Consider the following 16,246-nt stretch of genomic DNA (forward strand, 5'->3'; position numbering starts at 1 on the left):
TGCAAAGGTACCAGCACTTGGTAGAGTTTTTCAATAATGTAAGTTTGTCAGTCATTGTGTTCTCACAAAATTAACAGATATATCAACCAGCATTAAAAAATTCAACTTCGAACAATATAATTCTTTCTTTTATTAGAACAGGAAACCCTAATGTTCATTTGGCTATTGTATGCAATGCAAGGTATATATACCTTGCGCTGTAATTTACAATTACAAGGTAGTAATCAAGTGCCATATTCAGGACTGTTTGGCAAAATATCTTTTTTTTTTCCCTGTTATAATTTCATTTTTATTGGCAACACAGTTTGAAACAGTGAAAACAATCTATAATTAGATTGTTCAGATTTTTTATATAGATTCTATATATTTATTTACTTTTTTTTTGTAATGAGCCTGTTTTTATTGGCAAAACATTATTACATTATGATAATAATATAATAAACTTTGGTATTTTATTAGGATCATTATTAACATTTGTCATTTCAATTGGCAAAATTAGGGACAAAATAAACTGCTGCTACAAAATAATTCTCGTAGATAAACTTATACATTGGTTACACATGACTTTAAATTTTTTCAGGAAATGACAACGTATACGTTAGAGTCCTAAAGGTGTCCCCCTAGCAGGCTAAATTGGGTTGTTTTGGCTGTTAGGCTGATGTTCTAAGGATGCAAGTGAAGAAGGCATCTGAGGTGTGGTCCTAGAGTCCTAAAGATGCCCCCTAGCTGGCTAAATTGGGTTGTCTTGGCTGTATAATAATAATAAACTGTCAAAAGAAAATTCTCAAATGCTAAAATGTGTAGAAAGGTGTTATTCATAATAACAGTGCTTCATGAATGAAAAATGCCAAGAAATTATATTCTTGGTTTAATCTTTTATCCAAGTGTAAGCAATCAAAGTTTGCACGTGAAGTAACTTCATGATTGGGCAACTCGTTTATAGAGACTTCATTAGCCTTTAGGTATGAGTTGCCCAGTCGTGAAGTTCACATGCAAACTTTCTTGGATAAAGGATTAATCCTCCAACCGGCCATGACGTCTATAGGTGTCCAGCTAAATCTGGATACGATTCTGTAACATCCATTCAATAACATGCATAAGAAGTGCAATTTGGTCTCACTATTTCATCCGCCTGAGCGGGTAGGGAGGTTAAACCAAGATAATTTCTCGGCATCTTTCGTTCACGAAGCACTGTTATTATGAATAACACGTTTCTACACATATAAGAGTATTATGAAAAATAAAGGAACTCTGAAATTAGTATCCATACTGTGGTATTAAATTGGATCAGTCTTCTTCATTTGGAATTTGTGAAGACATATTTATTGTTTTCCGATGAAGTTATTCTACATTATGTGATAACTGCTGTCAGCCATTTTTGTGTTAAAGCATTTAACATGACTGACAATTTATCATTGTTACATGATGTCTCACTATTAGGCATGTTACTATGGTAACAATGAAAGTGGAGGAGAGAAACATTTAAAATAGGAAGCCTAATTGGGAAATGTAATAATTTTGGAGATGAGCTTTTATTAAAGATCTGCTTGTATTATATATGCAAAGTTAAGAAATGATGGTACAACATGACGCAATTTCATGCTAGTTGGGGCATCGGCTGGTTAAACAAGGCCCCGTGGTTTTTGTCAGGGAACCGGGACAAATAGTGCAAAGTCAGCCACTGGAACACATCCCAACTCAACATCGGCAGAGCTCAAGATTGGTACTATCAACGTAAGCAGCATCAGTGAAAAATAAATGGAACTAGCAGAGAAATTGGTTAAGTACCAGATCAACATAATAGGCATGACTGAAACAAAGAAAACAAAAATAGGTGAGATCATTCAAAGCAACAAATACAGAATGCTATATTCAGGAAATAACAGTCAGGGAAAAGGAGTAGCTATGATATTAAACACTAAATATTAAGATTTATTTTATTTATAGAAATACACTTTTATTAATACAGACCAGTATTTTACAAATAAACATTTATTAAAACCTACCAGTTTCGCCAGCAAACTGTCTGGCTTTTTCAAGGTATTACGGAGATATGAAAGTAAATGCAAATTAAAAGGAACATAAAAAACGTTGTAAACCAAACTAGTATCTATGGTTACACGTTTCGCGTGACAGAGATGGCTTATTGTTCTTATTCATTATCACGCATGCGCGTTTGTTGTAGACTTGCAATGTGATTACTGGCCAGCTGCAGTTCAGATTGACTGAGAGAGAGGATCAAGTTTTTCCACGAACTGTTGAGAATTATACCCTGATTTCTGTTGAGGTTTCCGTCGGTTATTAGTACTATTGTGGCTTCCTTAAAAACACGATGCCTGTAGTCGTCATCGAGATATGGCATGGAGCTGTTTTGCCAATCTATCGTGTGGTTAGACGTGCAGAAATGATGTGCTAAGCCGGAAGAAATGCTTCTGTTGTGGTTTACGTCACCAACATGTTCTTTTTGTCTAATTTCTAAACTTCGTGAAGTTTGTCCAATGTAGGCAAGACCACAGGAGCAGGGAATGTAATATACTCCTGGATATTTGTAGAAAGGAACTTTATCTTTTGGAGATCCTAAAACTTGTCTGATGTTGGTGGTTGGTTTGAAGACCACTCTGATGTTGTTGGCTCTTAGTATTCTTGCTATTTGATAAGAAATTGACTTGATGAAAGGTATTATTGTTGGTGACGTAAACCACAACAGAAGCATTTCTTCCGGCTTAGCACATCATTTCTGCACGTCTAACCACACGATAGATTGGCAAAACAGCTCCATGCCATATCTCGATGACGACTACAGGCATCGTGTTTTTAAGGAAGCCACAATAGTACTAATAACCGGCGGAAACCTCAACAGAAATCAGGGTATAATTCTCAACAGTTCGTGGAAAAACTTGATCCTCTCTCTCAGTCAATCTGAACTGCAGCTGGCCAGTAATCACATTGCAAGTCTACAACAAACGCACATGCGTGCTAATGAATTAGAACAATAAGCCATCTCTGTCACGCGAAATGTGTAACCATAGATACTAGTTTGGTTTACAACGTTTTTTATGTTCCTTTTAATTTGCATTTACTTTCATATCTCCGTAATACCTTGAAAAAGCCAGACAGTTTGCTGGCGAAACTGGTAGGTTTTAATAAATGTTTATTTGTAAAATACTGGTCTGTATTAATAAAAGTGTATTTCTATCTATAAAAACGACCAAAAATGTATACCTTGAATATTTATTTTATTTATCGTATGATGGTAAAATACAGCAAGAGACATAATACAACAATATAACAGATATATGACAACTAAAAGCCACATAAAAGAAAGTTTTACGAAGCAATTTTCAATTTTTCCAGCCAGTTATAACTTCCATCGTAATGTTATGTATATCTTGTATAGTGTCCTCAAAAGCATATATCAGGCACTTCAGTAAAATATAGTCGAGTGATAACCACAGTCACATTTGCCACGACCAGTTCTAATAATGCAGTTTAAGGTTGTCCAAAGATGACATGGTAGTCCAAATCCTGGTAGTTTAGATGTAGGGTCTGATATAGCTAATCTGGGGTTGTTATAGTGTTGGAGCCATTCATCTTTCCATCTATCTTTTCATCTATCAGTCAAGTTGAAAGATTCACGTATTAATTTCTTTGCTGTTCTCCAACTAGGAGATTTCTTGCTTTTAGTCTCCTTGTGTGTGTGTGGGGGGGGGTTGTATGTCTTTGTGCATAGGCAGGTTAATATTGTTGGTTAAATTTGTCCATAATTTTAGCAAGAGCTACTTTTCTGTGTTACTGATGACAGGGAGCCAATAATTTGGTGTAAATCTTACAGTTCCCGTTATTATTCTCATTGTTTGATTAAGTTGGATGTCCCCCTTAGAAGTATGAACACTGTTCAGCCATACTGGAGAGCATTACTCTGCAGGTGAATAAACCAAGGCCAAAGCTGATAGATGTAAGGCTTCAACATCTGCACCCTAAGTTGAACCAGCCAGCTTCTGAATTATGTAATTATGAGTTTTTATTTTTTGAGCTACTTTCACTAGGTGTTCTTTAAAGGTGAGTGTTCTATCTAGGGTAACACCTAAATATTTAGGTGAACTGTTAAAGTTCAGTAATGTATCTCTGAAGAAGACAGTAGGTTTGAAATTAGCCTGATGGTTATTAAGATGGAAGGTAGATACTTCAGTTTTCAATAGGTTTGGGTTTAGATGCCACTGTTTGAAATATGAGTCCAGAATTTTCAAATTATTTGTAATTATTTTTTCAGCTTCATTAAACTTGTGCTTTGTGTGATTATTGCAAGGTCATCTGCATAAGCAAATTTCCTTGAACTGGTTTGAGGGAGATCATAAATATATAAATTAAACAACAATGGAGATAGCACAGAGCCTTAAGGGAGTCCATTATTAAGCCTGTGTGGTCGACTTTTTAAATTGCCTAATACCTGTATCCATCTGTTATTAAGCGTGGTGTACAATAAGTTGAATCTTCTACATGGAGTCATCTTCAGAAATTTAAATAGCGAGCCCTTTCTCCATACTGTATCATGCTGTTGTTAAGTCAATAAACACAGCAATAGATTTCAGATATCTCTCAAAACCATTCTCAATCATTGATGTAAGAGCAGTACATGTTCACAATATCCTCTTCCTGGTTTGAAGCCTGCTTGCTCAGGAGGTATTTGGTTGTTTAGGATGGAAGATATTCTGTTGTATATAATCTTTTCCATGAGTTTAAGAGTAACACTCATAAGAGCTATGGGTTGGTAACCTAGCTCTTAATGATGGATCTTTGCCTGGTTTTAGAATGGTTATTATTTTCATTCTTCTAAAGAGAGATGGAAGATTTCCTGAAACCAAGATGTTATTATATAGGTTAATTAACCTATATAATAACATTTTATGACATTAACCCATTTTATGACATTCTTGCCATAATTTTTAAGAAATTCTGGAAAAATTCCATCTTGCTCTTAATGATGGATCTTTGCCTGGTTTTAGAATGGTTATTATTTTCATTCTTCTAAAGAGAGAAGGAAGATTTCCTGAAACCAAGATGTTATTATACAGGGTGTTCGGGATAAATTTGACATATTTATAATTAATTATATTTTTCCGTAAGTTACATGTATTAACACACACTTCTCTTCATTTAAAAGTTTGGACCCTTCTTCATTCACATACAAGATGTCAGAAAGGATGGATAGCTGGAACCCACCTGAATCATGGAAGAGAATAACTTGTATCATGATGATTCGTGCCCGCCATCAAAATAAGGATATTACGACTGCTGCCCAATGCTCCCTGAATACAGTAAAAACAATCAGGCATGAACTAGAGACTTGCAATGGTGACTACGAGGATGTAGCAAGAAGAAAGATCCCTAGCAGACGATCTGATTGCGTTCGTACAGCAGAATTCCTCGCAAATCTGCAGGAACAGGTGTTGAAGAACCCTGGCATTGGAATTCGGGCTTTGTTCGTGGAGTTGCTAACTGTAGTCAAGCCCTGGATAACAAGGGTAGGCAATGGTAGGCCGTATGTATGGCAGCAGGATTCGGCCCCTTGCCACACCTCTGGGAAAAGTCAAAAATGGTTGTCTGAAAATTTCTACGACTTCACCAGTCCAAACGTTTGGCCTCCAAACTCCCCAGACCTTAACCCCATGGATTATTTTGTATGGGGCGCAGTTGAAAAAGACACCAATCGCACTTCCAGTAATACAAAAGCCCAGTTAATGGATAAAATTAAAACAGTTTTTGCGGCCCTTCCCAGGGAGACTGTAGCATCAGCTTGTTCGAGGTTCCGAAGCAGAATTGAAGCTGTGATGGATGCTAATGGTGGTTATTTTGAGTAAATCTTGTTGATAGTATTGTAATTAACTCTGCCTGTAATGTTTTTTTGTCAATTCATTAAATTTAATAGATACAAAGAAGATTTTCTTTTTCCTTACGAAACTGTCAAATTTATCCCGAACACCCTGTATATAGGTTAATTAACCATTTTATGACATTCTTGTCATAATTTTTAAGAAATTCTGGAAAAATTCCATCTTGTCCAGCAGCTTTGCCATTTTTAAGTATTTTGTTTGCCTCGTTTGCCTCTTCAGTGGTAAATGGTCTTGAAAGGGGATAGGGTTTGGTTTTAAGGATATCTTCAATTTCAACAGTTGTGTGTTGATGTCTTTTACAGACTAGTGATCATAAGGATGTTTAGAAGTCACAACTTTGCCTTCTCTTCGACATCAATAGATTATTGTCTCTTAGATGTACATGTACAACAAGGATCATGCTTGTCTACTTGAATGTGTAAAATTGATATTTTCAATTGTCTCAATCCATTTCTTTCTCCTTCCATTATCCAAGGAGTGCAGGATATCCTTAGCTACTGTCTGGTTTTCTTTTTCTATAAATTCGTGATAGAGGTTGTTGCTATCACTATTCCAACCTGAAATATATGCTTTCCTGTAACCTATAGGGATAGTTCTCTTTACAGCTCCTTTAATCACTCCTATAAATCTGCCGTAATTGTTAGGTTATAGGTTTTATCTACCTAATATTGGCATCTACTTGTTCAGCAAAGTTCTTCCAGTATGTCTTATTGAAGTCCCATCTTGGATTTGGGCCAGACAATGTAAGTGGTCAGTGTGATATTAGGAGAGACAATATTAGGATAATCTTCTTGAATGGCAGGCAGTATCAAGTAGAGTGATGTGGTCAAATATCAGAATGGTGAACTAGACAATGAGACTTAATTGAGCATATGGTCCCACAGAAGGTTCTACAAAGGAAGAAATGGAGAAATTTTTTGAGACATTAGAGAAGGCAGCTGGCACAATGAAAAAAGGAAAAGTGGTCCTTGGAGATCTAAACAGCAGAATAGAAAATTATTACTAGACATATAGAAATGTTTTGGGAAAATTTGGAGAAATTCACAAAATTAATAATAATGGTAAATGCCTGCTGGATTTCTGTTAAGGACATGGATTAGTTATTACTAACACATTGTTCCAACATAAAAATGTTCACAAATTCGTATGGAGAGAAGATGTGAGAAATAAGAAAAGTCTCATTGACTGTGTTATACTTGATAGTGATGTTTCCCACTGGTTAAAGACATAAGCATATACAGAGGATTTGAAATAGGAAGTGATCATTATCTAGTTTAGAGCAGAATAAAATTGAATTTCATATTGAAAAGAAGAGTGCTTAAGAAAATTTTTAAATGATCAAAGTTGAGCAGCTTTTAGAAGTGAACTGTAGACTTAGATACATAGACATCACAGTTACTGAAGCAAAAATGAAAGAATTTGAAAACAAGAACCAACCCCTGGAGATTCATTGGCATATACTGAAGAAAACATTGACTGATTCAGCCAGAGAGCATCTGGTGAGGTTGTTTAGGATAGAAAACTCAGAACTCCATGGTGGACTCAAGAAGTTAGAGGCAGTTAAGGAAAAGAGCAAAGCATATGGAAAGTTCCTGGTAAGTAAGTCAGCTTGTTTTCTTAGAGAATACAGAAAAAAATGCAAGATAGCAAAGCACTGTATAAAACTAACTAAACAAAAGTAATGGGAAGACTTTGGTATGAACATGAAAAATAAATATCAGGAAGGTGGCAAAATATTCTGTAGGTTATTGAAAAAAGCTTAGAAATGGAGGAAAAGTATTGTAAAAGGAATCAGAGCTGATAAAGGTGACATGAAAACTGAAAATAATGATATTCTAGATGTCTGGAGTAATTACTTTGAAAGACTGTTAAATGAAACAAGCAGTGTCAGCATGATGGTAGAAAACTCCCAGCATGAATGTAGTCAGGAATACATATCCAACTTGAAGTAGAAAAAGTTATCAAAAACCTGAAATGTGGAAAGGCAGCTGGAGTATGTGATATTCGACTAGAAATGTTAAAATATGGAGGTGTAAAGTTTTCCAGTGGCTACACTGCATAATTCAGAAAGCCTGGTCAGGGGGTTGAGTTACAGATGATTGGCCAGTTTTGAGGGAAACTTGTGCCATAGTATCAAAATTATCCATATGTAAACACAAGAAGTATTATTTATTAAATATACTGCCAAATATTTCAGTTTGAAATTAACAAACTATGATCAGTGGCCAGAACAACATTTTTTACAAGGTAGAATGCAAACAATTGAATTATTCTAAATAGTATGAGCCACGTGATGTTAAATCGTTAATAGTGCTATGCTTCACTGAAGAAAAGGTTAATCATAAAAGTGATTATAAAATAATTATATAATTTATATTATCATCAAAAAAAATTAATTTATAATATCATACTAAACAAATCATTAGACATATGTAGTATCCAGTGGTTTCTTAGGAGTAAATATCACTATTGTCCTTAATTTAAAAAAAAAAATAATAATAATAATAAAATTAATGTGTTATTTGGATCAAACTTTCCCATATTTTATTGACAAGGATAGACAGTCATTCTGATTCAAGTTAGGGCAGTGAAGTAAGACCCCAGCACTCTCTTTGAATAGGCGTTCGAATTTATACCGACATCAGTATAATACGTCGGTATAAATTCGAACACCTATTCAAAGAGAGCGCTGAGGCCTTATTTCACTGCCCTAACTTGAATCGGAATGACTGCCTATCCTTATCAAAAATATGGGAAACTATGATCCGAATAACACCTTTTTCCTTTTTTTTTTTTTTTGATGATAATATAAATTATATAATTATTTTATAATCACTTTTATGATTAACCTTTTCTTCAGTGAAGCATAACGTTATTAGCGATTTTGTTGTTTAGCGAATGCAAACAATTGAATTATTTGCATTCTACCTTGTAAAAAAAATGTTGTTCAGGCCACTGATGATAGTTTGTTAGTTTCAAACTGAAATATTTGGCAGTATATTTAATTAATAATATTTCTCCTTGTGTTTAGGTTGAATAATTTATGATTGGAGCAGAGCTAACATAGTACCCATCTATAAAAAGGAAAATAAAACTGAATGTGAGAATTGCAGAGGTATTTCCCTACTGAGTGTTCTTGATAAGATTTATGCAAGTATACTTGAGAAACAGTTGAGAAGGATTATGGAAAAAAAAGCTTAGTGAAGAACAAGCTGGATATGAGCCAAACAGAAGTTGTCAAGATCAGATTTCCACTTTAAGACAAGTGGTGACAAATCTTGGGAATATAACAAGAATTTGTATTTAAGTTTTGTTGATCTGGAAAAGGCATATGACAAAGTACCAAGAGTAAAGCTCTTTAAAATGCTATAGTTATATGGTGTAAATGAGACATTATATCAAGCAATACATAACCTTTATTTAAGCGGTTATGTATTAAATCAGCAGTTAGAATTGAAGGAAAATTAGGTGTGTGAAAAGGGTGTGCATTATCTCCACTGTTATTCATTATCTATATGGAATATATTATGAAGGCAAGTTGTATGAAATCTGATATCAAAATTGGTGATGCTAATTTTAGCTCTTTACTTTATGGAGGTGATGAATAAATTCAGTATCAGTCTGCAAGATTCCCTGACTAAATTGAATAACTGTTGTAATAAATTTCATATGAAAATCAGCATTAAAAAGACAATGAAAATAGGCAGAAACATTGAAAACCTCATCTGTATCCTGAATGGTGAAGTTATAAAACAACTTAAGCATTTCAGTTATTTAGGCACAATTTTTAGTGAAGATGGCAAATTAAATATGGAAATAAACAACAGAATTTGTGGAGCTGTATGGTAGGAAGTCAGCTGAATAAATTTATATGAGATAAGAAAGAAATTAGTCAGAACACTAAATTAGCTATATACAAGACAGTGTTCATACCAGTTTTAATTTATAAATCTGAGAGTTGGGTTAGAAATAAAACATTTGACCAAAGACCTCTGATATGAGAGTTCTCAGAAAGATTAGTTGAGTGAACAGATGGCAGTATCATATAAAAAATTAGGATATTAGGAAAGAACTTACCAATTTTAGCATTCAGGAAGGAGTTAGTAGTTAAACAAAGATAGAAGTACAATTTAACAAATTTTGACAATGTGGTTAATAGCAGAGAAAGCTAGGAGAAAAACAAAAACATAAATACTTGTTTTGTCAATTTTCAGAAGGCATTTGACATCATTGACCAGAAAGTGACATTAGCAGTGAAATTGACAGAAAACTAATAGGCATATTAAAAGATGTTTATAAGAATGGCAGCAATTAGAATATGTGAGGATTTGGGAAAATGGTTTAGAACAAACAGAGGTACTAGACAGGGGGACCCAATATCACCAAGCATTTTCATCGTACATTTAGAAAGATCAATGGATAAAATGAAGGAAGATGCAAAAGAAAGATCAGTACACAGGATTAGAATTAACATTATTGAAGACGTTATTATTGAAGAAGACGAAATTAACTATAAAAAACATTGGCACTTTTAAATCAGGAAGGGAAGAGACTTGTTATGAACTTGGTAAAAACAAAGACAATGATATTTGGTGAGAAGAACATAAAACAAAAAAGATACAAGTGGATGGAATTGATATAGAAAATGTAGAACAAGTCACATATTTGGAAAGTAAAATGACATATGACTTGGACTGTAAAAGAGAAATAAAGATCAGGATTGTAAAGGGAAGAACAAATCTGAAGACCATGGATAGCATCTAGAAAAATAAAGCGATCAGCCTGCAAACGAAACATGCAGCTTTAGTGGTGTATTGTATGGATCTGAAACGTTAAAGAATCAAGAAAAAGAATTTTGCATTTGAAAAAACTTGATACGGGAAGATTCTAAGCATAGGATGAGTACAGAAAATCACAAATGAAGAGCTCTGTCGGAAGATACAACCAAAGGAGAATTTAATGCAGAAAATTATACAATGGAAGCTGCAATTATTCGGTCACATCTGCAGAATGATTGAGGATCAGAAGATAAAGTTTGGTGTTATGGATGGTGTAAACAGAAAAGATAGACCATACAGAGAATGGATAGACGATATAAAGGACTGGTGTGGAATGGGGTTACAGAAACTGCGACACTGTGCACTGGACAAAGAAAGTTGGAGGGGGCATTGCACATCAACAAGCAGTGTGCCCATGGTTCATGATGAATGTGTTAGTAGAGTTTAATCTCGTGTGATATAGTCACTTAAACAGAATGTGAGAGGAACGATTAGCAAAACAAGTGTTCTTTGCCAGGTTGGCAGAAAAAAGACCCAAAGGAAGACTAAGATGTAGATGGATTGATATAGTGAAAAGTGCCTTAAAAGACAAAAATGTAAGATCTGTTAATGATCGAGTTTTGACAGATAACAGATTTGGAGGAAAATTTTTGATCAGAAGTTAGTAATGGTTTAACTTTTTAATGTGGTTTTATCATAATTATCCTGTACACCCCATGAGGGCACATGTCAGGAATATGATGATGAAGATTAAGAAGCAGATCATTTCTTTTTATATATCTGCAAATATTCAAATTATGAGATAGTCATTCAGTATTGAATATTGAAATTGCAAGTAAAGAGAATATTGGCTCTGTTTCTTCTTCTTCAACCTTCTGGTTCCGTCCACTGCTGGACGAAGGTATCCCCCATGATTTTCCAGATCACTCGGTTTTCTGCCTCTCCCATCCATCTCACTCCTGCAATTTGTTCCAGTTCATCTCTCCACTGGTTCTTCTCGGTCTTCCTCTTTGTCCTGCCCATCCATTGGTCTCCACTCTGTTGTTTTTCTAGTCCATCTCCTGTCACTGCATCTGGCAATATGGCTAGCCCATCTCCACTAAGCCTGTTAATGTATTTTACAATATCCATGATACCCGTTTGAGATCTTATCCATATATTTGTCTTCCTATCTCTTAATGTTATTTTTAGCATACTTCTTTCTATGCGATGTTGTGTTGTTCTCAGCTTTTTGTTTAGGGCTTCTGTTAAAGTCCATGTTTCTCCTCTATACGTTAGGATAGGAAGTATGCACTGGTCGAAAGCTTTCCTTTTTAGACTCATAGGGATGTCACTTCTGAATATGTCTCTCATTTTTCCCATAAGCCATCCATCCATCCAAGGTGAATTATTCGTTCAATCTCTTTTCTTTGGCACTCCTCAAAGGATAACAATTGGCCCAAATATACATATGAAGTAACTTGTTCTATCTCATGGTTTTCAACTTTGATAGTTCTATGGTTTATGTATTTATTCATTATTATTTTTGATTTTTCTCTATTTTTAATCCAATTTCTCTGGAGGCTTCAACAGTTAAATCATTTAGCTGATTTAGCCTTTCTTCCAGATCCTCAAGATTATCTGCTATCAGGACAATATCATCTGCAAATTTCAGATGATGCAGCCTTTCTCCATTTATGTTTATTCCTTTTGTTTCCCAATCAAGGCTTCTAAAGACTTCCTCTAGTGCAGCTGTAAATAATTTGGGAGATATGGTGTCACCTTGCTGAATGCCTTTTTGTATTGGGAACTTTTCACTGTTTTTATATAATTTAATTACAGAAGTTGCATTATTGTAAATATGTTTTACTGTTTCAATATATGGTTTCTCAGTTCCTGGGGTTTCAAGTGCTTTTAGTGTTGCAGATGTTTTAACTGAATCAAATGCTTTTTCATAGTCTATATAGGCCAGACATAAGGGTTTATTGTATTCAATTGATTTTTCAATAAGCTGTCTTAATGTGTGAATATGGTCCAAAGTATTGTAATTCTTTCTAAATCCAGCTTGTTCACAAGATTGCATTCCCTCTAGTTTAGATTTTATTCTATTATTTAATTTTTGTGAAAACTTTATATATGGTGGGGAGTAGGCTTATAGGTCTGCAGTTTTTAATTTCTTCCTTATTGCCCTTTTTAAAAATTAATATTAGAAGTGAATTGTTCCATTTTTTTTTAAATTTTTCTCTGTTTTTAGGCATTTATTAAAGAGTTTAGTTAGCTGTTTGATGACAGAGCTTCCTCCCAGTTTTAAGAGGTCTACCATAATTCCATCTTCTCCTGGGGCCTTTCCATTCTTCATTTCCCACAGTGCCATTTCCACTTCACCTTGTAAGATCTCAGGGGCATCATGTTCTTCCTCACTCAAGTAATCCATAGATGATTCTTGGATGTCCCAGTCTTTGTCTTCATAGAGTTCAGTATGAAATTACTGAATTCGTTTGATTATTGAATCTCTATTTTTTATAAGTTCACCATTTTTTTCCTCTTACAGCAGCTATTTCCTTTGTTCCAACTGATAATATTCGTCTTAGGACCTTCATATTACTATTGTTTCTTTAATTTTCCTAGTATTATACGATCTAAGTTCATGTTTCATCCTTTTACGTATAGTTTTACAAATTTACGCATATTCTATTTTATTGGTGTCATTCAAATCTCTTCATATCTCTTCTTTTCTTCATCAGATCTAAGGTTTCCTGTCTTAGTTTTTCCTCTCCTTGGTGCCTTTTGACACCTTCTATTTCTAGTGCAGAATTCAAGATACATTTTGTTAATATTTCATTAGCATCATCGATGGTATAGCTGTGTTTAACTTTTTTAGTTCATTTTTGAGTGATTCTCTATAACAGCTTTTATTGTAGTAGAGGTTTTGTAGATTCACTAAATTGGACTTTTTTCTTATGAGCTTATTCCGTTCTCATTTTTTGTTGATCCATACTTTTGCCCTTACTAGTCTGTGGTCACTTCCTGTGTTAAATCTATTAAGCACTTCGGTGTTATTTATTATGTATCTTCTGCTGCATTTTTGGAAATTATGGAGACAACTACCATGTTTGAATAAAAACTTTAGTTTACTATTACTAAAATTTTACAATTCGACGTTTCGACCTTTATGTTAAGGTCATCTTCTGGAGCGTACAAATATACACAGGAAACAAGCTATACTACAATCATACTGGTTCGTTAAAGACACTGACTAACCGCTACCACAATTGTTGGCCTGACCTCTGGTGGGAATCTTCTGTTGGAGAGGATGAAGTCTATTTCATTGTAAGTTTGTCCATTTGGGCTTCTCCAAATCCATTTTTGGTTGATTTTCTTTTTGAAAAAGCTGTTCATAATAAAAAGGTTATTTTCTTCTGCAAATTCAATAAGTCTTTCTCCTCTTTCATTCCTCTGTCCAATATTGGCTAGATAGAGCCTAAAGGTTTTTTTTTTTTTCTTTAAAGATGTTAGTCTTTATGGAGAACTCGGCAAAATTGGAATCATTTATTGGAGGGGGGGGTCATCCCATGTGTTGAAAACATAGATTTTTTTTTTTTTTTTTTTTTTTTTAAATAACGAAACCTGTGGTGCATTCATAATTAGAAGAAACACACGTATAAACCACAGTGAAAATTATTTAATTGTAAATATTTCATCCTAAGTATCTTAGGACATCATCAGTACAGTATTTAAACAAATATAGGAATAACATACAGTTAGGGCGCATGATTACAATAGAATCTCATGAAACGTGCATAACGTGCTAAAGTAGTACAAGAAAAAAAAAAGTTAATTATTTAACACAATTTTGTATGATAATTTCCCATACTTTAGGAATAGTAAGAACGTCGTTGCGGTTTAGGTTTGGTCTGTGTAGTAGGGCTTCAGCACTTTCTTTGTATAAACGTTCATGTTTAAATAAAGATCTATGTAAAAGTTTAGCCTTTTCCCAATGGATCCTATGGTTTGGATTTTCAATTCCGTGTTGAGAGAGGCCAGATTTCTGCGGTTTAAAAAGACGAATCTGGTCTTGATGTTCCGAGATGCGTTTCTGAACAGACCTACCTGTCTGTCCAAAGCGATCAAAAACTGACTTGTTAATCAGCTTCGACATTGTCACCCTCTTCACAAACATTCCCCATAAAGAAACAATAGAATTACTAACTCAAAAATTTCCGTCTGATATAGTTGAATTGTTCAAGTTTGTTATTGCATCAGGTTACTTCACCTGGAAAGGTCAAATTTACAAGCAAGAGGAAGGAACAGCAATGGGATCTCCTTTATCACCAAACCTAGCAAATTTGTTTCTAGAACACATTGAGGAAAAAATATTCACTTTTGAACCCAAACCAAAAATTTGGCTAAGATATGTCGATGACGTATTTGCAGTCTGGAATCATCCCGAACCTGAATTACAACTGTTTCTAGATAAAATTAACCTTCTTCATCATCGCATCAACTTTACGTTAGAAAAAGAATCTCCACAGGGTATCTCTTTTTTGGATTTACACATCCAAAGAAAAGAAGACAGTTCCATCGCCACGTCCGTCTTTCGCACGCCTACATTCTCAGGTCGCTACATTCATAATTCTTCTGCTCATCATCCATCTCAGAAATCTGGCATTATTAAATCACTAGTTTCCAGAGCACACAAATTCTGCTCCTCTGAAGAATCTTTAAACCAGGAATTAGAAGTTATCAAAAATACAGCCATCCTAAATGGATATAATCCCAAAACAACTCAAAAAATCATCAGTCACTTCTGCATACATCAAACCAGACAGGAAGAAGTGCATAGGATTCCCATACCTTACGTTAAAGGCATCTCAGAACGTCTTTCTAAAATTATGAAGAAATACAATTTTGCCACTACTTACAAAACTATCAACCAAATTTACAACTTATTACCTTCTCCTAAGGACAAATTCTCACCCTTGATGTTACCTGGTGTTTATGAGATTCCATGCTCATGCAAATTATCTTACTTTGGACAGACAGGTAGGTCTGTTCAGAAACGCATCTCGGAACATCAAGACCACATTAGTCTTTTTAAACTGCAGAAATCTGGCCTCTCTCAACACGGAATTGAAACATCAAGCCATAGGATCCATTGGGAAAAGTCAAAACTTTTACATAGATCTTTATATAAACATGAACGTTTATACAAAGAAAGTGCTGAAGCCCTACTACACAGACCAAACCTAAAAATCCGCAATGACGTTCTTACTATTCCTAAAGTATGGGAAATTATTATACACAATTGTGTTAAATAATTAACTTTTTTTTTTTTTTTCTTGTACTACTTTAGCACGTTATGCACGTTTCATGAGATTCTATTGTAATCACGCCCTAACTGTATGTTATTCTTATATTTGTTTAAATACTGTACTGATGATGTCCTAAGATACTTAGGATGAAATAATTACAATTAAATAATTTTCACTGTGGTTTATACGTGTGTTTCTTCTAATTATGAAAACATAGAATGACAGTCAAAGGATGATCAAAGAGATTATTTCTTAGTCATTCTCATATGTGATGTTTCTTTATTTG

General features: G+C 34.4%; 2 protein-coding genes across 3 annotated transcripts in view; one reads left to right on the top strand and one right to left on the bottom strand.

The window, feature by feature from the left end:
* Cdk8 (cyclin-dependent kinase 8) overlaps positions 1-16,246 on the top strand; it is a 190,176-nt gene that overhangs the window by 150,424 nt on the left and 23,506 nt on the right. The window lies entirely within an intron of this gene.
* Positions 1,643-16,246, bottom strand: part of LOC150099303 (uncharacterized) — a 186,015-nt gene continuing 171,411 nt past the window's right edge. The window contains exon 8 of the mRNA XM_090403319.1: positions 1,643-1,810. The gene's annotated coding sequence lies outside the window, so the exon portion shown is untranslated. The remainder of the gene's footprint in view (positions 1,811-16,246) is intronic.

The sequence above is a fragment of the Typopeltis vanoorti genome, chromosome 14 (genome assembly GCF_054136105.1).
Source record: "Typopeltis vanoorti isolate ZY-2024b chromosome 14, IOZ_Tvanoo_1.0, whole genome shotgun sequence".
Classification (NCBI taxonomy): domain Eukaryota; kingdom Metazoa; phylum Arthropoda; class Arachnida; order Uropygi; family Thelyphonidae; genus Typopeltis; species Typopeltis vanoorti.